Below are 24,245 nucleotides of genomic sequence, written 5' to 3'. Positions count from 1 at the left end.
GAGGAAAAAAGCTTTTTCCCCTTTTACACAGCATTTAAAAGCTCATTAGCCCTGGGATGGTGGCTGTTACATTATTGTCTCATTACTGGCACCATTTACGTCTATGTGCGTCTCAATGGGCCATAAGCACAAGCATCTGATTGGTTGCCATTGGCATCTCTGCCACTTTTCCCTTGCACTGGTTTTCCCCAATGTCTGTATGTCACATGTAACTGTGTCACGCACATCAAATATGCAGGCACAAAAAAAAAACAAAAAAAAACACATAATACAGCTGCATGTGCAAATTTATGACGTACTAGATACCAGATAGAAAGCACTAAAAGGCCACTCTACATGTACATGTCCGGTCGTCCCATGAATAACTGCTCCTCTAGACCAGTGTTTCCCAAACAGGGTGCCTCCAGCTGTTGCAAAACTATAACTCCCAGCATGTCCGGACATGCACCCCACAAAGTATTCAAAATGACATTCAAAAAGTGTGTTAACCCTTTAGGTGTTTCACAGAAATAGCAACAAAATGGGGGAGAAAAATCTAAATCTTTTTTTTTTTTTACACTAACATGTTATTGTAGCCCCATTTTTATAAGGGGTAAAAGGTAAAAAGGCCCCCAAAACTTTAAATTAATTTTCTTTTGAGTAAGGAAATACCTCATATGTGGATGTAAAGTGCTCTGTGGGTGCAATAGAGGGCTCAGAAGGGAAGGAGCGATATTGGGATTTTGGAGAGCGAATTTTGTTGAAATGGTTTTTGGGGGGGCATGTCGCATCTGGCATGGTGCCAGAACAGTACCCCCCCCCCCCACATGGCATACCATTTGGGAAACTATACCCCTCAAGGAATGTAACAAGGGGTAAACTGAGTCTTTATACCCCATAGGTGATTAATGAACTTTCGTTAAAATGCTTGTGTTACCCCAAACTTTTCATTTTCACAAGGAGTAATAGGAGAAATTGCTCCCCAAAATTTGTAACCCAATTTCTCTTGAGTAAGGAAATACTTCATGTGGATGTAAAGTGCTCTGTGGCGAACTACAATGCTTAAAGAGAAGGAGCACCATTGGCCTTTTGGAGAGAGAATTTGGTTGGAATGGAAGTCGGGGGCCACGTGCATTTACAAAGCCCCCCCCCCCCCATGGTGCCAGAACAGTGGACCCACCTCCCCCCCCCCCCCCCCCCAAGTGACCCCATTTTGGAAACTACACCCCTCACAGAATGTTACAAGCGGAACTGTGAGCATTTACACCCCACTGTAAATTACATTACATTTTTCATTTTCACGGACCACTGTTCCAAAAATCTGTCAGATGCCTGTGGGGTGTAAATGCTCACTGTACCCCTTGTTTTATCCCGTGAGGGGTGTAGTTTCCAAAATGGGGTCACATGTGGTGGAGGTCCACTGTTCTGGCACCATGGGGGCTTTGTAAACGCACATGGCCTTCAATTACAGCCTAATTCTCTCTCTAAAAGCCCAATGGCGTTCGTTCTCTTCTGAGCCTTGTAGTGCCCCTTGTTATGTTCCTTGAGGGGAGTAGTTTCTAAAATGGGGTCACATGTGGGTGTTTTTTTTTTTTTTGTCGCGTTCATGTCAGAACTGCTGTAACAAATCAGCCACCCCTGTGCAAATCATGTCAAATATACATGGTGCGCTCTCACTTCTGAGCCTTGTTGTGCGCCCGCAGAGCATTTTACGGAAGAAATTGCATTACAAATTTTGGTGGGCTTTTTCTCCTTTTATTTCCTGTGAAAATGAAAAGTGTGGGGCAACACCAGCATGTTAGTGTAAATTTTTTTTTTCTCACACTAACAGGCTAGTGTAGACCCCAACTTTTCCTTTTTATAAGGGGTAAAAGGAGAAAAATCCCCCCAAAATTTGTAGTGCAATTTCTCCTGAGTACAGAAATACTCCATATGTGGCCCTAAACTGTTTCCTTGAAATACGACAGGGATCCGAAGGGAGAGAGCACCATGCACATTTGAGGACTAGATTAGAAATTTGCAATAGGGACGGACCCGGATACAAGGATGGCGCTTGTCTTCCCCAAAACTCTACGGCAGTGTTTCCGTATGAGACATTTTTATTTGGGGGGGCTTCAGATGTAGGGGTGTGTGTATGTAGTGTTTTACTTTTTATTATGTGTTAGTGTAGTGTAGAGTTTTTAGGGTACATTCACAAGGGCGGGGGTTCACAGTGGGTTTCCCACTGGGAGTTTGAGCTGCAGCAGAAAATTTGCTGTAGCTCAAACTTTTAGAAGGAAACCCACTGTAAACCCCCGCCCGTGTGAATGTACCCTGTACATTCTCATGGGAGGAGGAGGGGAGGATCACCCCACACCTTCATCTGTTGAAAAACTACAATTCCCAGAATGCACTGACAGACCATACATGCTGGGAGTTGTTGTTTTGCAACAGCTGGAGGCCCACGGGTTGGAATCACTGAGTTAGGAAACAGACTCTAGCTCAGTGTTTCCCAACCAATGTGCCTACAGCTGTTGTAAAACCAACTCCCAGCATGCACTGACAGCCGAAAGGCATGATAGGAGTTGTAGTGATGCAACAACTGGGGAACAACAGTTTGGAGACCGCTAAGTAGTTGTCTCCAAACTGTAGCCCTCCGGATGTTGCAAAACTACAACGTTCAGCAGGCACTAACTGTCCAGGCATGCTGGGAGTTTTAGTTCTGCAACATCTGGAGGCTACAGTTTGGAGACCGCCATATAGTGGTCTCTAAACTGTGCCACTTCAGATGTTGAAAAACAGACAGTCAGTGCATGCTGAAAGTTGCAGTTTTGCAACATCTGGGGGACCACAGTTTGGAGACCACTACACAGTGGTCTCCAAACTGTGGCCTTCCAGACATTGCAAAACTACAACTTCCAGCATGCCCAGACAGCCAAAGGCTGTCTGGGCATGCTGGGAGTTGTAGTTTTGCAACTTTTAGAAGGCCACAGTGAAGATCACTTACCAGCAATCTTCAATGCAGCCTCCTCCACGGCCTCACTTTCTGGCCTTCCTCCCCCTGCCTCCGCCCGATGTCCCTGCCGCCGATGCCACCCGATAAGCCGGCCATGCTCCCCCGGACTCCAAATCAGTAGGCAGAGGGGGGGGGGGGGGGGGGGGGGAATTAACTTTAACCCCCTGCCCCCAATTGCCATTGGTCGGTCAGTCCTGATCGACCAATGGCAGGAGATAGGAGGAGGTGGCACCCCTGCCACCTCGTTTCTATCCTTTAAGATGATTGGGGGTGTCTCTGACATTTCCGATCATTCTTATTTTCCCGGCGATCGGGTCACCAGTGATCTGATTGGGCCGGTGTAAATTGACCGGCGATGCCCCACATGGGAGGGTCTCAGGACCCCCTGGGCATTGCCATGGGATGCCTGCTGATAAGATATGAGCAGTCATCCCAGTCCGATGACTTCCCGGCGAGCGGTGGTGGTCGGAAATACGGAGAGCGTACAGGTACACCCTCTGTCCTTAAGTACTAGGACACGACAGGTTAAAGGCCGCAAGACAGATGCAGTCAACTGAGGAAAAAATATTTTTCCCCTTTATACAGCATTTAAAAGCTCACTCGCCCTGGGATGGTGGTTGTGACATTATTGTCTCATTACTGGTACCATTTATGTCTATGTGCGTCTCAATGGGCCATAAGCACAAGCATCTGATTGGTTGCCATTGGCATCTCTGACACTTTTCCCTTGCACTGGTTTTCCCCAATGTCTGTATGTCACATGTAACTGTCACGCACATGAAATATGCAGGCACAAAAAAAAAAAAAAAAAAAAAAAAAAAAGCACATCATTCAGCTGCATGTGCAAATTTATGACGTACTAGATAACAGATAGAAAGCACTAGAAGGCCACTCTACATGTCCGGTCCGCCCATGAATAACTGCTCCTCTAGAACAGATTTCCCAACCAGGGTGCCACCAGCTGCTGCAAAACTACAACTGCCAGTTGTAGTTTTGCAACAGCTGGAGGCACCCCAGTTGGGAAACACTGCTCTAGAATCTCCATTGTCCAGCTGTCTCCTTACTGTCACAATTACTGAAAATATAGGGATCAGGGCACTATGCCAGCAAGCAGATATATAGGGTATTCTGTAGGAATTACAGACGCCTCCTCTTTCATTGTAGCAGATTCAGGAGGATGCGGTTGTCCCAAAGGAATTGATCAGCACGGATCTCATCTGCGACCATGTGACGCACAAAGGCACCAGAGTGGCGCATTTTGCGGCACACAGGAGCCTCTTCATCAGGAATATATACACTAAGACACTTTCAAACAGTGTGCCTCCAGTTGTTGCAAAACTACAACTCCCAGCATGTCTTTTGCTGTCTGGACATGCTGGGAGTTGTAGTTTTGCAACAGCTGGAGGCACACTGTTTGAAAAACACTGCATTAAGGGTATGCAGCAGTGCTACTTAAAGGAAAAACTCATCATTTTCATGCTGCCTGAACCACAATTCATCTGGTCAGTCCTCTGTGGCTTCTCATCGCTGGTCTTGTGATATATCTCTCCATATACCCACAGAGGGAGGAATCTATCAACAAAGCCTGATGGGGTGTGGACAAGTTTCTAGATGACAGGTTCCCTTTAATAGCCCATAAAAGGACACCAAGTTATTACACAGTACAGGGGTGGGTGGGGTTGGTGCAAAGTGCTCATAACAAACATAAAAGACTTAAACAAGTGTATACTGTGATGGCTAATAGAAAGACAGCGGTGAATGATGTGGGTGCAGGGAAAAGTGCAACACAAACTGCTGCTGTAGTGAGGTGGTTGACACCAGAGAGTAATAGCATATATCTGCAGACGTACTTTTACAGGTATATACTCCCCATCAACTACCATGTATGAATGAGCGGTGGTCTTGTGGAGGGGTCTGGTATGGATGGTGGGGAGGTCTTGTGGTTGGGGGGGGGGGGGTTGTATGGATGAAAGGTGGTCTTGTGGTTGGGGGGGCTGTATGGATGAGAAGTGGTCTTGTGGTTGGGGGGCTGTATGGATGAGAAGTGGTCTTGTGGTTGGGGGGGGTTGTATGGATGAGAGGTGGTCTTGTGGTTGGGGGGGGTTGTATGGATGAGAGGTGGTCATGTGGTTGGGGGGGTTGTATGGATGAGAGGTGGTCTTGTGGTTGGGGGCAGTATGTATGAGAGGTGGTCTTGTGGTTGGGGGGGTTGTATGGATGAGAGGTGGTCTTGTGGTTGGGGGGGGTTGTATGGATGAGAGGGGGTCATGTGGTTGGGGGGGTTTTATGGATGAGAGGTGGTCTTGTGGTTGTGGGGGCTGTATGGATGAGAGGTGGTCTTGTGGTTGGGGGCTGTATGGATGAGAGGGGGTCTTGTGGTTGGGGGGGTTGTATGGATGAGAGGTGGTCTTGTGGTTGGGGGGGCTGTATGGATGAGAGGTGGTCTTGTGGTTGTGGGGGCTGTATGGATGAGAGGTGGTCTTGTGGTTGGGGGCTGTATGGATGAGAGGTGGTCTTGTGGTTGGGGGGGTTGTATGGATGAGAGGTGGTCTTGTGGTTGGGGGCAGTATGTATGAGAGGTGGTCTTGTGGTTGGGGGGGGGTTGTATGGATGAGAGGTGGTCTTGTGGTTGGGGGCAGTATGTATGAGAGGTGGTCTTGTGGTTGGGGGGGGGGTTGTATGGATGAGAGGGGGTCATGTGGTTGGGGGGGTTGTATGGATGAGAGGTGGTCATGTGGTTGGGGGGGGGTTGTATGGATGAGAGGTGGTCTTGTGGTTGTGGGGGCTGTATGGATGAGAGGTGGTCTTGTGGTTGGGGGCTGTATGGATGAGAGGTGGTCTTGTGGTTGGGGGGGGTTGTATGGATGAGAGGTGGTCTTGTGGTTGGGGGGGGTTGTATGGATGAGAGGTGGTCTTGTGGTTGGGGGCAGTATGTATGAGAGGTTGTATGGATGAGAGGGGGTCTTGTGGTTGGGGGGGTTGTATGGATGAGAGGTGGTCATGTGGTTGGGGGGGCTGTATGGATGAGAGGTGGTCATGTGGTTGGGGGGTTGTATGGATGAGAGGTGGTCTTGTGGTTGGGGGCTGTATGGATGAGAGGTGGTCTTGTGGTTGGGGGGGTTGTATGGATGAGAGGTGGTCTTGTGGTTGGGGGGGGTTGTATGGATGAGAGGTGGTCTTGTGGTTGGGGGGGTTGTATGGATGAGAGGTGGTCTTGTGGTTGGGGGGGTTGTATGGATGAGAGGTGGTCTTGTGGTTGGGGGGGTTGTATGGATGAGAGGTGGTCTTGTGGTTGGGGGGGTTGTATGGATGAGAGGTGGTCTTGTGGTTGGGGGGGTTGTATGGATGAGAGGTGGTCTTGTGGTTGGTGGGGGGGGGGTTGTATGGATGAGAGGTGGTCTTGTGGTGGGGGGGGGGTTGTATGGATGAGAGGTGGTCTTGTGGTTGGGGGGGGGTTGTATGGATGAGAGGTGGTCTTGTGGTTGGGGGGGTTGTATGGATGAGAGGTGGTCTTGTGGTTGGGGGGTTGTATGGATGAGAGGGGGTCTTGTGGTTGGGGGGGTTGTATGGATGAGAGGTGGTCTTGTGGTTGGGGGGGCTGTATGGATGAGAGGAGGTCTTGTGGTTGGGGGGGCTGTATGGATGAGAGGTGGTCTTGTGGTTGGGGGGGCTGTATGGATGAGAGGTGGTCTTGTGGTTGGGGGGGCTGTATGGATGAGAGGTGGTCTTGTGGTTGGGGGGGCTGTATGGATGAGAGGTGGTCTTGTGGTTGGGGGGGCTGTATGGATGAGAGGTGGTCTTGTGGTTGGGGGGGCTGTATGGATGAGAGGTGGTCTTGTGGTTGGGGGGGGCTGTATGGATGAGAGGTGGTCTTGTGGTTGGGGGGGCTGTATGGATGAGAGGTGGTCTTGTGGTTGGGGGGGCTGTATGGATGAGAGGTGGTCTTGTGGTTGGGGGGGCTGTATGGATGAGAGGTGGTCTTGTGGTTGGGGGGGGCTGTATGGATGAGAGGTGGTCTTGTGGTTGGGGGGGCTGTATGGATGAGAGGTGGTCTTGTGGTTGGGGGGGCTGTATGGATGAGAGGTGGTCTTGTGGTTGGGGGGGCTGTATGGATGAGAGGTGGTCTTGTGGTTGGGGGGGCTGTATGGATGAGAGGTGGTCATGTGGTTGGGGGGGGCCTGTATGGATGAGAGGTGGTCATGTGGTTGGGGGGGGCCTGTATGGATGAGAGGTGGTCATGTGGTTGGGGGGGGCCTGTATGGATGAGAGGTGGTCTTGTGGTTGGGGGGGCTGTATGGATGAGAGGTGGTCTTGTGGTTGGGGGGGGCTGTATGGATGAGAGGTGGTCTTGTGGTTGGGGGGGGCTGTATGGATGAGAGGTGGTCTTGTGGTTGGGGGGGCTGTATGGATGAGAGGTGGTCTTGTGGTTGAGGGGGGCTGTATGGATGAGAGGTGGTCTTGTGGTTGAGGGGGGCTGTATGGATGAGAGGTGGTCTTGTGGTTGGGGGGGCTGTATGGATGAGAGGTGGTCTTGTGGTTGGGGGGGCTGTATGGATGAGAGGTGGTCTTGTGGTTGGGGGGGCTGTATGGATGAGAGGTGGTCTTGTGGTTGGGGGGGCTGTATGGATGAGAGGTGGTCTTGTGGTTGAGGGGGCTGTATGGATGAGAGGTGGTCTTGTGGTTGAGGGGGCTGTATGGATGAGAGGTGGTCTTGTGGTTGGGGGCTGTATGGATGAGAGGTGGTCTTGTGGTTGGGGGCTGTATGGATGAGAGGTGGTCTTGTGGTTGGGGGGGCTGTATGGATGAGAGGTGGTCTTGTGGTTGGGGGGGCTGTATGGATGAGAGGTGGTCTTGAGGTTGGGGGCTGTATGGATGAGAGGTGGTCTTGAGGTTGGGGGCTGTATGGATGAGAGGTGGTCTTGAGGTTGGGGGCTGTATGGATGAGAGGTGGTCTTGTGGTTGGGGGCTGTATGGATGAGAGGTGGTCTTGTGGTTGGGGGCTGTATGGATGAGAGGTGGTCTTGTGGTTGGAGGCTGTATGGATGAGAGGTGGTCTTGTGGTTGGGGGCTGTATGGATGAGAGGTGGTCTTGTGGTTGGGGGCTGTATGGATGAGAGGGGGTCTTGTGGTTGGGGGCTGTATGGATGAGAGGTGGTCTTGTGGTTGGGGGCTGTATGGATGAGAGGGGGTCTTGTGGTTGGGGGCTGTATGGATGAGAGGTGGTCTTGTGGTTGGGGGCTGTATGGATGAGAGGGGGTCTTGTGGTTGGGGGCTGTATGGATGAGAGGTGGTCTTGTGGTTGGGGGCTGTATGGATGAGAGGTGGTCTTGTGGTTGGGGGCTGTATGGATGAGAGGTGGTCTTGTGGTTGGGGGCTGTATGGATGAGAGGTGGTCTTGTGGTTGGGGGCTGTATGGATGAGAGGTGGTCTTGTGGTTGGGGGCTGTATGGATGAGGTGGTCTTGTGGTTGGGGGCTGTATGGATGAGGTGGTCTTGTGGTTGGGGGGGCTGTATGGATGAGGTGGTCTTGTGGTTGGGGGGGCTGTATGGATGAGAGGTGGTCTTGTGGTTGGGGGCTGTATGGATGAGGTGGTCTTGTGGTTGGGGGCTGTATGGATGAAAGGTGGTCTTGTGGTTGGGGGGGCTGTATGGATGAGAGGTGGTCTTGTGGTTGGGGGTTGTATGGATGAGAGGTGGTCTTGTGGTTGGGGGCTGTATGGATGAGAGGTGGTCTTGTGGTTGGGGGCTGTATGGATGAGAGGTGGTCTTGTGGACAGTGTGGCCCGGATGACGGGGTCTCCCAGTCTCTGACGAGGAGGTTGCTGTGCATAAGCCCAAGGGCCCTGTGGCGCCTCCGCCCAGTGACAGGCAGCATGTCCCCACCACATCACCCACAGAACCGCACAACTGTTGAGTCACATCCACACAATGGGGAAGCTATTTGTACACATCCCGTCAGGCAGCCCTGCACACAGACGCCAGGCCTGTCCCCGTCCGCTGCCCGGTCGCTCCTCACCTCACGGTTCTCACCTCACGGACCTCGCATCAGCTGGAGATGACAGCCACTGCCCGGCTACTGCTGCTGTTATTGCTACCACCGCCCTCCGCACCTTCCACCTCTCAGTCCCTTGACAACAGTTACTTCCCTAACAACGCAGCTGCTGCTCTCGCTTTCCCGTTATTGGAGAACACAGCTGTCAATCACCTCCAACTGTCTGTGGTTGGTCAGTAGATACAACGCTTTCTATTGGCTGAGTGCTTCCCATTGCTCCGACACCGGCTGTCTTCGAGTCACAACTAGCGCTAATCGCTGATTGGCTGAGGGAGCTGTCAATCCCGTATTACGTAATCCTGGCTGTGCAGACACGTGAGGAGTGTGGTGCAGGGATCTGTGGATGCTCATGTTGTGCTCCCCCAGGATGCTGTGTCACATGGGACACGACTGTCCACAAGCCTTGTTCCTTCCCTGTAAATAGCTGTGAGGAGGTCCACAGTGTGTTCACACCTTCAGGTTTCTAATTATAGAACATAAAGCCAGGATGTGATGTAAAAGAAGTCACAGTCTTTCCTTTTATACTTGTCCTCCATATATATTCTCTTTCTGATATTGTATACGATAATTGTCATTAAAAACCTTAACATGTCAAAACACCCACACACCGTATTTCCTGCGGCTTTTCCATAGTGCATAAATCCAGACAGGATTTTACTACCATTGACTTCAATGGGTCTGTGGAAAATCCACTATAGTAGCAGATTTGGGGATTTCGCAGGGAACCCATTTAAAGGGGTATTCCCGCTGCATACATCTCATCCCCACTGGGGAGCTCCGCGTTCTCTGGGCAGCCTCCGGCATTCTGTGCTGGGCGATGACTTCGAAACGGGGACGTGATGTCGCGACCCCTAGTGATGTCACACCACACCCCCTCCATCCATGTCTATCGGAGGAGCATGATTGAATACCCCTTTAAGTAATAAACTTGATACAATATGTGTTCTATATACACCTTATCATTACATAAGCTTGATATACTTGTTTTGCTGCAAGCTAGTATACATCATTCACTAAAAGGCTGCAGCTACACATACAATGCATTCAGAAAGTCCTCAGAACATCTCAATTTTTTTATGTTGAGGCCTTGTAGTCAAATAATAAAAAAATATTTTCTCAGAATCTTAAAAATCTATAAAAATCTATAAAAAAAAAAAAACAATGCATGGAACCCTTTGCTATTCATGGAACCCTTTGGAACCCAATGCATGGAGCCCTTTGATATTCATCATCTCTGAGATGTTTCTGCACCTTGATTGGAGTCACCTATGGTATATTGGGGTGACTGGACAGGATTTGGAAAGACACTGATCTGTCTATATAAGGTGTCACAGCTGACAATGTATATCAGAATGTGGTCGCCCAGTATGGGAGGTGTTTGCCATCATCACACCCCGTTACCATAACTTTTGGCGTCACAAACAGGATATGGGTGTGTATCTTATGCAACAAGTCCTCCCCCAGTCTGAATTGTGTCCAGTATTGTCAGAAAATCGCATGCCGATGCGAATGGAATTTGCGCCATAAAGTGTACGGGACTTTGTCAGAGGAAAGTGTTTTAAATAGAGGGGGAGGTGAAGAAAATACTTTTATCTGCCATTGAGGATAGTGCTGAAGTCGTGAACACTATGTGCAAAATTTGTGCCGAGGCAATGTTACATGTTAAGATGTCTGCTGCCATACCTGAGAGGGTTAATCTGTTGAAAGAAAAGCGCGCGAAAGGATCTCGCCAAAGCCAGCATCCCACCCCTGGGCATTGAAGCCAAGTCGCAGTCACTAGTCCGAGGTGGAACTTGAAAGCTCCACCTCTTGTTGCCGGGAGAGCGGAAGGAAAGGACGCACTGCTGAGTCACTTCCGGTCCAAGGCCCTGCTGATGATGAATTTTTGGCCAGTGGCCATTTTGTTGGAGACCGGTATAAGAAGCAGAGTGGAGCCGGACCTCTTTAGTTTTGCAGAAGTTCCTGTTGAAAGCAAGAAGATGGCGGATGCGCAGCAGATAACAAGAGCAGAGTCCCAAGATGACACCGGAGGCCGGCAAGTTGCCGCGGCCGCAGCGCAGGTGTTCCAGGAGTTAGTGGGTTGTCTGCAGAGATTCTCCATTGGGGCCGAAGACGCCCAACTGAAGGTTCCTTTGCCTGAGGATGATGGGGATTGGCCTGCCACTCCGGCGGGTGGAACGCCTGCATCATCGCGAGCATCGTCGCCGGTGAGGCTGCCTCGCAAATCACTGGACCTGGGGAAGTGAGTACCCGGCCAAGGCCACGTTCTCTACCCCTCCATCTACCCCCAGTCCAGAGCCAGCACCCTAGGTCCAGCCGCCCCCAGCACGTCCCCAGTCACCACCCTTACCTAAGTGGTTATTTGGCGACGAGCCTGCATTAATCCAGTTCATTAAGGGCACAGAGGAGAAGAGAGTATGGCCCTAAAGTAGTGCCTTATGAAGTATGTCAAGTCCAGCAGCAGAACCCTAAGAGCTTTGAGGCCTTGTATATCAGAAGGCTGGAGCAACCCCAAGAGGGAGAGCAGCAGCTGTCACTAGGCCCAAGAACCCAACACAAATCCCCTTCTCTTACTTCCCCTTTGAAGATTGTGATTCTGATACATTTGGTCTCCTGCCACCAAGCGTCAAGGGGAAAGTTGTCAAAGAAAAATGGTATCCTGAGTCATCTGTTATGGACCACAGATATCTGTGTCGAGGGTCTACAGATGTGCCCAGGCCTACTCCTGTGGTTGAGGAGGTTTAGCCTAACCAGCAGGCACCAACCAAAGTGCCTCGGCCTACTCCTACAGGGGAGGATGTTTGGCCAGCCAAACAGGCACCTACGCATGATTCCCCAGTGGCGCAAGCTGCTGTTGTACAAGTGGTGGTCACAATGAGCCCGACCATCACTGATTCCAAATTGTCCCATGTGTCGTAGGACACTTGTAACGCCGAGCGCTCCGGGTCCCCGCTCCTCCCCGGAGCGCTCGCTACCCTCTCCCCGCTGCAGCGCTCCGGTCAGATCCACTGACCCGGGGCGCTGCGATTCCGCTTCCAGCCGGGATGCGATTCGCGATGCGGGTAGCGCCCGCTCGCGATGCGCACCCCGGCTCCCGTACCTGACTCGCTCTCCCTCGGTCCTGTCCCGGCGCGCGTGGCCCCGCTCCCTAGGGCGCGCGCGCGCCGGGTCTTTGCGATTTAAAGGGCCACTGCGCCGCTGATTGGCGCAGTGATTCCAATTAGTGTCTTCACCTGTGCACTTCCCTATATCACCTCACTTCCCCTGCACTTCCTTGCCGGATCTTGTTGCCATTGTGCCAGTGAAAGCGTTTCCTTGTGTGTTCCTAGCCTGTGTTCCAGACCTCCTGCCGTTGCCCCTGACTACGATCCTTGCTGCCTGCCCCGACCTTCTGCTACGTCCGACCTTGCTTCTGTCTACTCCCTTGTACCGCGCCTATCTTCAGCAGCCAGAGAGGTGAGCCGTTGCTAGTGGATACGACCTGGTCACTACCGCCGCAGCAAGACCATCCCGCTTTGCGGCGGGCTCTGGTGAATACCAGTAGTGACTTAGAACCGATCCACTAGCACGGTCCACGCCAATCCCTCTCTGGCACAGAGGATCCACTACCTACCAGCCGGCATCGTGACAGTAGATCCGGCCATGGATCCCGCTGAAGTTCCTCTGCCAGTTGTCGCTGACCTTACCACGGTGGTCGCCCAGCAGTCACAACAGATTGCGCAACAAGGCCAACAGCTGTCTCAACTGACCGTTATGCTACAGCAGTTACTACCACAGCTTCAGCAGTCATCTCCTCCGCCAGCTCCTGCACCTCCTCCGCAGCGAGTGGCCGCTCCTGGTCTACGCCTATCCTTGCCGGATAAATTTGATGGGGACTCTAAGTTTTGCCGTGGCTTTCTTTCCCAATGTTCCCTGCATCTGGAGATGATGTCGGACCTGTTTCCCACTGAAAGGTCTAAGGTGGCTTTCGTAGTCAGCCTTCTGTCTGGAAAAGCCCTGTCTTGGGCCACACCGCTCTGGGACCGCAATGACCCCGTCACTGCCTCTGTACACTCCTTCTTCTCGGAAATCCGAAGTGTCTTTGAGGAACCTGCCCGAGCCTCTTCTGCTGAGACTGCCCTGTTGAACCTGGTCCAGGGTAATTCTTCCGTTGGCGAGTATGCCGTACAATTCCGTACTCTTGCTTCAGAATTATCCTGGAATAATGAGGCCCTCTGCGCGACCTTTAAAAAAGGCCTATCCAGCAACATTAAAGATGTTCTGGCCGCACGAGAAATTCCTGCTAATTTACATGAACTTATTCACCTAGCCACTCGCATTGACATGCGTTTTTCCGAAAGGCGTCAGGAGCTCCGCCAAGATATGGACTCTGTTCGCACGAGGCGTTTCTTCTCCTCGGCTCCTCTCTCCTCTGGTCCCCTGCAATCTGTTCCTGTGCCTCCCGCCGTGGAGGCTATGCAGGTCGACCGGTCTCGCCTGACACCTCAAGAGAGGACACGACGCCGCATGGAGAACCTCTGCCTGTACTGTGCTAGTACCGAACACTTCCTGAGGGATTGTCCTATCCGTCCTCCCCGCCTGGAAAGACGTACGCTGACTCCGCACAAAGGTGAGACAGTCCTTGATGTCTACTCTGCTTCTCCACGTCTTACTGTGCCTGTGCGGATGTCTGCCTCTGCCTTCTCCTTCTCTACTGTGGCCTTCTTGGACTCTGGATCTGCAGGAAATTTTATTTTGGCCTCTCTCGTCAACAGGTTCAACATCCCAGTGACCAGTCTCGCCAGACCCCTTTACATCAATTGTGTAAACAATGAAAGATTGGACTGTACCATACGTTTCCGCACGGAGCCCCTTCTTATGAGCATCGGATCTCATCACGAGAGGATTGAACTCTTGGTCCTCCCCAATTGCACCTCGGAAATTCTCCTTGGACTTCCCTGGCTTCAACTTCATTCCCCAACCCTGGATTGGTCCACTGGGGAGATCAAGAGTTGGGGTCCCTCTTGTTCCAAGGACTGTTTAAAACCGGTTCCCAGTAACCCTTGCCGTGACTCTGTGGTTCCTCCCGTAACCGGTCTCCCTAAGGCCTATATGGACTTCGCGGATGTTTTCTGCAAAAAACAAGCTGAGACTCTACCTCCTCACAGGCCTTATGATTGTCCTATCGACCTCCTCCCGGGCACTACTCCACCCCGGGGCAGAATTTATCCTCTCTCTGCCCCAGAGACTCTTGCCATGTCTGAATACGTCCAGGAAAATTTAAAAAAGGGCTTTATCCGTAAATCCTCTTCTCCTGCCGGAGCCGGATTTTTCTTTGTGTCCAAAAAAGATGGCTCCCTACGTCCTTGCATTGACTACCGCGGTCTTAATAAAATCACGGTTAAGAACCGCTACCCCCTACCCCTCATCTCTGAACTCTTTGATCGCCTCCAAGGTGCCCACATCTTTACTAAATTGGACTTAAGAGGCGCCTATAACCTCATCCGCATCAGAGAGGGGGATGAGTGGAAAACGGCATTTAACACCAGAGATGGACACTTTGAGTATCTGGTCATGCCCTTTGGCCTGTGCAACGCCCCTGCTGTCTTCCAAGACTTTGTTAATGAAATTTTTCGTGATCTGTTATACTCCTGTGTTGTTGTGTATCTGGACGATATCCTAATTTTTTCTGCCAATCTAGAAGAACACCGCCAGCATGTCCGTATGGTTCTTCAGAGACTTCGTGACAATCAGCTCTATGCCAAAATTGAGAAATGTCTGTTTGAATGCCAATCTCTTCCTTTTCTAGGATATTTGGTCTCTGGCCAGGGACTACAAATGGATCCAGACAAATTCTCTGCCGTCTTAGATTGGCCACGCCCCTCCGGACTCCGTGCTATCCAACGCTTTTTGGGGTTCGCCAATTATTACAGGCAATTTATTCCACATTTTTCTACCGTTGTGGCTCCTATCGTGGCTTTAACCAAAAAAAATGCCGATCCCAAGTCTTGGCCTCCTCAAGCGGAAGACGCCTTTAAACGACTCAAGTCTGCCTTTTCTTCGGCTCCCGTGCTCTCCAGACCTGACCCTTCCAAACCCTTCCTATTGGAGGTTGATGCCTCCTCAGTGGGAGCTGGAGCTGTTCTTCTACAAAAAAATTCTTCCGGGCATGCTGTCACTTGTGGTTTTTTTTCTAGGACCTTCTCTCCGGCGGAGAGGAACTACTCCATCGGGGATCGAGAGCTTCTTGCCATTAAATTAGCACTTGAGGAATGGAGGCATCTGCTGGAGGGATCAAGATTTCCAGTAATTATTTACACCGACCACAAGAACCTCTCCTACCTCCAGTCTGCCCAACGGCTGAATCCTCGCCAGGCCAGGTGGTCTCTGTTCTTTGCCCGATTTAATTTTGAGATTCACTTTCGTCCTGCCGATAAGAACATTAGGGCCGATGCTCTCTCTCGTTCCTCGGATGCCTCAGAAGTTGAACTCTCTCCGCAACACATCATTCCACCTGACTGCCTGATCTCCACTTCTCCTGCCTCCATCAGGCAAACTCCTCCAGGAAAGACCTTTGTTTCTCCACGTCAACGCCTCGGAATCCTCAAATGGGGTCACTCCTCCCATCTCGCAGGTCATGTGGGCATCAAGAAATCTGTGCAACTCATCTCCCGCTTCTATTGGTGGCCGACTCTGGAGACGGATGTTGTGGACTTTGTGCGAGCCTGCACTATCTGTGCCCGGGATAAGACTCCTCGCCAGAAGCCCGCTGGTTTTCTTCATCCCCTGCCTGTCCCCGAACAGCCTTGGTCTCTGATTGGTATGGATTTTATTACTGATCTACCCCCTTCCCGTGGCAACACTGTTATTTGGGTGGTCGTTGATCGATTCTCCAAAATGGCACATTTCATCCCTCTTCCTGGTCTTCCTTCAGCGCCTCAGTTGGCTAAACAATTTTTTGTACACATTTTTCGTCTTCACGGGTTGCCTACGCAGATCGTCTCGGATAGAGGCGTCCAATTCGTGTCTAAATTCTGGAGGGCTCTCTGTAAACAACTCAAGATTAAATTAAATTTTTCTTCTGCATATCATCCCCAGTCCAATGGACAAGTAGAAAGAATTAACCAGGTCTTGGGTGATTATTTGCGGCATTTTGTTTCCTCCCGCCAGGATGACTGGGCAGATCTCCTTCCATGGGCCGAATTCTCGTATAACTTCAGAGTCTCTGAATCTTCCTCCAAATCCCCATTTTTCGTGGTGTACGGCCGTCACCCTCTTCCCCCCCTCCCTACCCCCTTGCCCTCTGGTCTGCCCGCTGTGGATGAAATTTCTCGTGACCTTTCCATCATATGGAGAGAGACCCAAAATTCTCTCTTACAGGCTTCATCACGCATGAAGAAGTTCGCGGATAAAAAAAGAAGAGCTCCTCCCGTTTTTTCCCCTGGAGACAAGGTATGGCTCTCCGCTAAATATGTCCGCTTCCGTGTCCCTAGCTACAAGTTGGGACCACGCTATCTTGGTCCTTTCAAAATTTTGTGTCAAATTAATCCTGTGTCTTACAAACTTCTTCTTCCTCCTTCTCTTCGTATCCCTAATGCCTTTCACGTCTCTCTTCTTAAACCACTCATCCTCAACCGTTTTTCTCCCAAATCTGTTCCTCCCACTCCTGTTTCCGGCTCCTCGGACATCTTCTCTGTCAAAGAGATCTTAGCTTCTAAAAAGGTCAGAGGGAAAACTTTTTTTTTAGTGGACTGGGAGGGTTGTGGTCCTGAAGAGAGATCCTGGGAACCTGAGGACAACATCCTAGACAAAAGTCTGCTCCTCAGGTTCTCAGGCTCTAAGAAGAGGGGGAGACCCAAGGGGGGGGGTACTGTAACGCCGAGCGCTCCGGGTCCCCGCTCCTCCCCGGAGCGCTCGCTACCCTCTCCCCGCTGCAGCGCTCCGGTCAGATCCACTGACCCGGGGCGCTGCGATTCCGCTTCCAGCCGGGATGCGATTCGCGATGCGGGTAGCGCCCGCTCGCGATGCGCACCCCGGCTCCCGTACCTGACTCGCTCTCCCTCGGTCCTGTCCCGGCGCGCGCGGCCCCGCTCCCTACGGCGCGCGCGCGCCGGGTCTTTGCGATTTAAAGGGCCACTGCGCCGCTGATTGGCGCAGTGATTCCAATTAGTGTCTTCACCTGTGCACTTCCCTATATCACCTCACTTCCCCTGCACTTCCTTGCCGGATCTTGTTGCCATTGTGCCAGTGAAAGCGTTTCCTTGTGTGTTCCTAGCCTGTGTTCCAGACCTCCTGCCGTTGCCCCTGACTACGATCCTTGCTGCCTGCCCCGACCTTCTGCTACGTCCGACCTTGCTTCTGTCTACTCCCTTGTACCGCGCCTATCTTCAGCAGCCAGAGAGGTGAGCCGTTGCTAGTGGATACGACCTGGTCACTACCGCCGCAGCAAGACCATCCCGCTTTGCGGCGGGCTCTGGTGAATACCAGTAGTGACTTAGAACCGATCCACTAGCACGGTCCACGCCAATCCCTCTCTGGCACAGAGGATCCACTACCTACCAGCCGGCATCGTGACAACACTCATGCCAGCCCTATAGAGGGGGCACAGTCTCGTGGTCCCAGGTACATGTCCCAGTCGAGAAAACAAGCTGACCGTCTAGGTTGAGATGGAAAGTTGGCCACAGTGCTTGAGTCTTGCAAGATGTTTGCTATTTCTTGGGTCGAAAAGACTAACTGTATTTTATGCGGAAGCAGTGTTGTAGTTACAGGTAAAGCTATGTTCAAGAAGACGTGCCTGACGAACTCTTCAATAAGTTTATTTGCAACTATATACGTAAGCATGTGCACGGCTTTTAACCGTGATTCTTTACTGAAAACTCAAAACATACCAGAACTATGGAGCGGTACTAGGAAAAAATATATACTACCAGAGTAATATAATGTTTACTGCACAAGTGAATGCACATGGTGTGTTGTAATAAAGTGTATATATCATGTATATGCAGAGTTATCTAAGGTGTCTATGGCAATTTATCTAGGAGGCATCCTGCCAATTCAGGAGAAACATAACTGCCTCACTGCCATGACAAATTCCCACAAGGTACAAAGAGTAGGTCACAATATATTGTATAAAGTTGTATCATACATAGTCCACACACATGTAAATATCTAAGTTAGGACTGTAACTTAATTTGCAGTCCCAGGCCACAAGTCTCAAATGTATGTATATATGTCTAACATTTCTTCCTGTCCACGTCTACAGGGCATTCTACTGGCCAGAGGGTATAAACAGTATGCCGATGGGCCCCAGCAGCCAAGGCATTGGGTAACCTCCGGTAGCCCAATCTACAGTTTATGTATATTAATGTTCTGAATGTGTTAATGAGGCTGCATTCACAACACGATTGCAGCCTACGGTTGCTGACCGGAGTCAAACAGTGATACCGGTTGGCTCATTTCTGACCTGTATTCTGTTTTGTGACCGGAGCTAAAACCGTAGTATACTATGGTTTTAGCTCCGGTCACAAAACCGGATACGGGGCAGAAATGAACTGACCGGAGTCACTGCTTGACTCCGGTCGGCTCATTAAAGTGAATAGATTTCAGCGCCGGACCGGCTGGGGTACGGGAGCTCCCGGTTTTCCCCTCCCCCAGCCGGATCCAACAACCATAGGCTGCAATCATGGCGTGAATGCAGCCTAGATGAGTTACAAGATCCGTTAACCCCACATGGTTATTGCCCTAAAACACAGGAGCCTGTATGGACATTTTTGCAAGGTGCTACATGGATTAATTTCTATTTTGTTTGCCACAATCAGACCTGTGAAGGACATTTTGTACTCATGCCCCAGGAACAGTCACTAGGTCCCAGTGGCCACTTCTAGTCGTCTGCCCTCCAGGAATGGGCGCCGAGGACGGCTGTGCTTAAGAGGGGGAGTTTGTGGTGGCCCAGTGCAGGAGGTGTTACCCCATAACCATTGCTCCCCTGTCAGGCAGCCTACCTACAGTTTCCCCTGGGCCCCCATGCATCTGTCCCCCCATGTAAATATATTTCTAATGTATTATACCATGTTATATGTTCAGAAAGCAGTGTCACTTTGAGAATGTTTACCATGTGACTTGTCAGGTGATTGTTACCATGTGATTGTGCCATTGACCAGGTGATCCCAGGGGTGACCTATGGGCTCCCGGCTAGTCTCCCCCATAGAAGTTCTGGGTGGAGCTAGCTCTCTCTCTCTCTTTCCTTACAAGTCTTTGCTGAGGTCAAGTAGAGTCATAGAAAGTGTCCAGACTGTAGAGTAAGCTACAGTCATAGCTTTGTCAGTCATCAGTCAAGTCAGTCCCTGTCAGCAACTGTCAAGTCAGCGTGGCCTGCATTAAATTGCCCAGTCCTACTACAAGTCCCAGCAAGCCCTTAAGGTCTCTGAGTCACTGATCACCTCCGTGGTCCCTGGCTGAACTGTATAGACTTTACCATCTGTCTACCCTCAGTAAAGCTACCGTTGGCATCGGAGTCACTATTGCCCCCGTGCCTAGCCCTGGATCTAGTGGTATACCTTCGGTGGTATCGAGAATAAACCACGCCATGGTGTCATGAATACAAGGGGTTAATGCCATCTGCCCCTAGGGTAACAACAACTGCCCTCATCACACCCCATTACCACAAGAGCAAAAACCAAACCATGAGGTAGAAAGAACTGCCTATAGAGCTCAGAGACAGGATTGTGTAGAAAAACAGATCTGGCGAGGGATACAAAAACAATTCTGCTACTGTCACGATGCCGGCTGGCAGGTAGTGGATCCTCTGTGCCAGAGAGGGATTGGCGTGGACCGTGCTAGTGGATCGGTTCTAAGTCACTACTGGTTTTCACCAGAGCCCGCCGCAAAGCGGGATGGTCTTGCTGCGGCGGTAGTGACCAGGTCGTATCCACTAGCAACGGCTCAACCTCTCTGACTGCTGAAGATAGGCGCGGTACAAGGGAGTAGACAGAAGCAAGGTCGGACGTAGCAGAAGGTCGGGGCAGGCAGCAAGGATCGTAGTCGGGGGCAACGGCAGGAGGTCTGGAACACGGGCTAGGAACAAACAAGGGAACGCTTTCACTAGGCACAAGGTCCGGCAAGGGAGTGCATGGGAAGTGAGGTATAAGTAGGGAGTGCACAGGTGGAAACTAATCAAGGTAATTGGAAGATTGGACCAGGCACCATCATTGGTGCACTGGCCCTTTAAATCGCAGAGACCCGGCGCGCGCGCGCCCTAGGGAGCGGGGCCGCGCGTGCCGGGACAGGACCGACGGAGAGCGAGTCAGGTACGGGAGCCGGGGTGCGCATCGCGAGCGGGCGCCACCCGCATCGCGAATCGCATCCCAGCTGGAGGCGGTACCGCAGCGCACCCGGTCAGGAGATCTGACCGGGGCGCTGCAGCAACGAGGATGAGGCGAGCGCTCCGGGGAGGAACGGGGACCCGGAGCGCTCGGCGTAACAGTACCCCCCCCCTTGGGTCTCCCCCTCTTCTTGGGTCCAAAGAACCTGAAGAACAAAAACTCAATTCTTTCGTGATGAGGTCCGATGCACATTAGGAGGGGTACCGTGCGGTAACGCACGGCACAGTCCAAACTTTCATTGTTAACACAATTGATGTAGAGGGGTCTGGCGAGACTGGTCACAGGGATGTTGAACCTGTTGATAAGAGAGGCCAAAAAAAAATTTCCTGCAGATCCGGAATCCAAGAAGGCCATAGTAGAGAAGGAGAAGGTAGAGGCAGATATCCGCACAGGCACAGTAAGGCGTGGAGAAGCAGAGTTGACATCAAGAACTGTGTCACCTTTGTGCGGAATCAGCGTACGTCTTTCCAGGCGGGGAGGACGGATAGGACAATCCTTCAGGAAGTGTTCGGTACCGGCATAGTACAGGCAAAGATCCTCCATGCGGCGTCGTGTCCTCTCTTGAGGTGTCAAGCGAGACCGGTCAACTTGCATAGCCTCCACGGCGGGAGGCACAGGAACGGATTGCAGAGGACCAGAGGAGAGAGGAGCCGGGGAGAAAAAACGCCTCGTGCGAACAAAGTCCATATCCAGGCGGAGCTCCAGACGCCATCCGGAAAAACGCATGTCAATGCGAGTGGCTAGATGAATGAGTTCATGTAGGTTAGCAGGAGTTTCTCGTGCGGCCAGAACATCTTTAATGTTGCTGGATAGGCCTTTTTTAAAGGTCGCGCAGAGAGCCTCACTATTCCAGGACAACTCGGAAGCAAGAGCACGGAACTGAATGGCGTACTCGCCAACGGAAGAAACACCCTGGGCCAGGTTCAGCAGGGCAGTCTCGGCAGAAGAAGCTCGGGCAGGCTCCTCGAAGACACCACGGACCTCAGCGAAGAAGGACTGGACTGTGGCTGTGGCAGGATCACTGCGGTCCCAGAGTGGTGTGGCCCCAGACAAGGCCTTTCCAGAAAGGAGACCACGGCAGAGTCTAGAGTCCTCATCAAATTTGTCCGGCAGGGACAAGCAGGGGTTAGGAGCGGCCGGTTGCTGCGGAGGAGTTGCAGGAGCCGGCGGAGGAGATGGTTATTGCAGCTGCTGTGTCTGTGACTGAAGTTGCTGTATCTGCGGCAGCAGCTGCTGTATCTGTGACTGAAGTTGCAGTGTCACGGAGGTCAAGTATGCCAGCTGGTGATTTCGTTGGGCGATCTTTAGGGCTTGCTGGGCGACCAGTGTGGGGAGGTCGGCGACAGCTGGCAGAGGAACTTCAGCGGGATCCATGGCCGGATCTACTGTCACGATGCCGGCTGGCAGGTAGTGGATCCTCTGTGCCAGAGAGGGATTGGCGTGGACCGTGCTAGTGGATCGGTTCTAAGTCACTACTGGTTTTCACCAGAGCCCGCCGCAAAGCGGGATGGTCTTGCTGCGGCGGTAGTGACCAGGTCGTATCCACTAGCAACGGCTCAACCTCTCTGACTGCTGAAGATAGGCGCGGTACAAGGGAGTAGACAGAAGCAAGGTCGGACGTAGCAGAAGGTCGGGGCAGGCAGCAAGGATCGTAGTCGGGGGCAACGGCAGGAGGTCTGGAACACGGGCTAGGAACAAACAAGGGAACGCTTTCACTAGGCACAAGGGCAACAAGATCCGGCAAGGGAGTGCATGGGAAGTGAGGTATAAGTAGGGAGTGCACAGGTGGAAACTAATCAAGGTAATTGGAAGATTGGACCAGGCACCATCATTGGTGCACTGGCCCTTTAAATCGCAGAGACCCGGCGTGCGCGCGCCCTAGGGAGCGGGGCCGCGCGTGCCGGGACAGGACCGACGGAGAGCGAGTCAGGTACGGGAGCCGGGGTGCGCATCGCGAGCGGGCGCCACCCGCATCGCGAATCGCATCCCGGCTGGAGGCGGTACCGCAGCGCACCCGGTCAGGAGATCTGACCGGGGCGCTGCAGCAACGAGGATGAGGCGAGCGCTCCGGGGAGGAACGGGGACCCGGAGCGCTCGGCGTAACAGCTACACTGAAAGTTCCAAAGAGCACAATGGCCTCCATAATTCTTAAAGGAAAACTGTCAACAGTGTCGCCCACACTTACCACTGGTACTGTCTGGTAGTGAGGGTGACACTGATTAAAATGATGTCTACCTCGATCGCATCCATCACTGAATGCAGAGTTTATTTCTTCTTTTTTTTATTATGCTACTTAGCAGCTTGGGGCACTGGTGGGGTTATGATCATCCCTCTGTCTCCTTCCTCTGTTTCAGTGCCTACCGCACTTGTGCCGCTTCCTGGGTACCCAGGAAGCAGCATATGTGCAGTAGGCAGGAGGAGGGATGGAATGAATATTTATGACCTGGGCTGAACAAATAGCATGACGTCAGCGTGCCAAAGGCAGAGATTGTAACCTCACCGTGCCACAAGCTGCTAATTTGCATAATGGTAGAAGCAAAGACGCTGTAGGTACTACTGAAAGTCGATGTCTTCAGGCGCTCTTCAGGATGGTCAAATAATTTTAACCGTAAACACAGACCAGTAAAATAGTAAAGATTTATTTGACAAAATAAGCTTGGACAATGCGCTTCGAGGGGCGGGACCCCCTCTTCGTCAGGTCCACTGATGGGGTAGCAGGAGCAATGATGGTTTTTATAATGTATTTGCCCGCGAGAATCATTTTTTATTTAAAACAGGTATAATAAAATCACAATGGAGACAGTTTGTTATACATAAAACTCCCACATAATATATAAAATCAGACATACAAACTGAGCGTTACATACTAGAAGATTAAAACGTGTGTATGTGCAATAATTATGCCTATTCCCCAGGTCAGAGGAGAGGTATGATATCACCTCATCTAAGCTATAGATGTTAGTTCTATTCCAGATGTAGGTTTGTTAGCCGTGCTCTCAGGTCCGAGGCACGGCTTATCTGTTTAAAATAAATGCATTAGCTAAAAAGGAGTTGTTTTGGATTTGTTCCCTTCAAACATTACAGCCTTATGATCTTAATGAAATTACAGAAGTCATTCACTAAATTCCTAAATTATTTATTTATTTAATTATCCTTTACACCACACAAGCTATGTATCTAACTGTTTATACATCACCTGTATTTTTCTTTTTAAAACTCCTCGCCGATTTTTCAGCTCAAAAGTCGATCCTGATTGAGCCAACTCTTATATGTATCTTGTCTCCCATACATATCACTTTAGCTTTCTGCCCTTTTGAGGCATTTTCTATATACACCCTTTCTCTCCTAAGACAATACTGCTAGCTATCCCTCCTGTAAATTTTTTAACCCGTGAGATAATTTTAGATTTGTCTTGCACATGCCTTGTTTGTTTCACTAATACAATATTATCTTAGATCAGTGGTTCTGAACCGGGGTTCGGTGAGGCAGTCCCTGGGGTTCGGCGGGAGGCCCGCCGGGTGTTTTTGCCCCGGGACATCCCTGTGTTCCGAAAGATGCTTTCGGAACACAGGGATGCCTCTGTTAAGTCCCTGTGGCGCCGTATTTACTTTAAAAATGCTGGGATCGCCGGGAACTAGCACATGCAGGGACATCACGTCCCATGCGTGCGCCCATGGCAACGGAGCGCGGAGAAGAAGCAAGAAGGACGCGCTCTGGCAGTTGGTAAGTGTTTACCAGCGGCGCGTCAGCATTGGTGTTCTGACCACCGACCCTCCGGTCCTGCTATGGCCGGACCTGAGGAGCGGTGATCGGAACACTGAAGTGGGGCAGTACACAGGCATACAGCCTCCAGCCATAC

General features: G+C 51.3%; 1 protein-coding gene across 3 annotated transcripts in view; it reads right to left on the bottom strand.

Annotated features, from left to right (window-relative positions):
- ABHD2 (abhydrolase domain containing 2, acylglycerol lipase) overlaps positions 1-9,246 on the bottom strand; it is a 44,457-nt gene extending 35,211 nt beyond the window's left edge. The window contains exon 1 of one of the 3 annotated variants that reach the window (XM_056571921.1): positions 9,180-9,246. The gene's annotated coding sequence lies outside the window, so the exon portion shown is untranslated. Of the gene's footprint in view, positions 1-8,990; positions 9,158-9,179 lie in introns of those variants that run through there. The other 2 variants (XM_056571920.1, XM_056571919.1) reach the window with 2 other exon arrangements.
- Between the last annotated feature and the right edge of the window lie 14,999 nt (positions 9,247-24,245).

Source organism: Hyla sarda, chromosome 4, assembly GCF_029499605.1.
Source record: "Hyla sarda isolate aHylSar1 chromosome 4, aHylSar1.hap1, whole genome shotgun sequence".
Taxonomy (NCBI): domain Eukaryota; kingdom Metazoa; phylum Chordata; class Amphibia; order Anura; family Hylidae; genus Hyla; species Hyla sarda.
The sequence above is the reverse complement of the archived record's forward strand: the minus strand, read 5'-3'. Positions and strand labels throughout refer to the sequence as shown.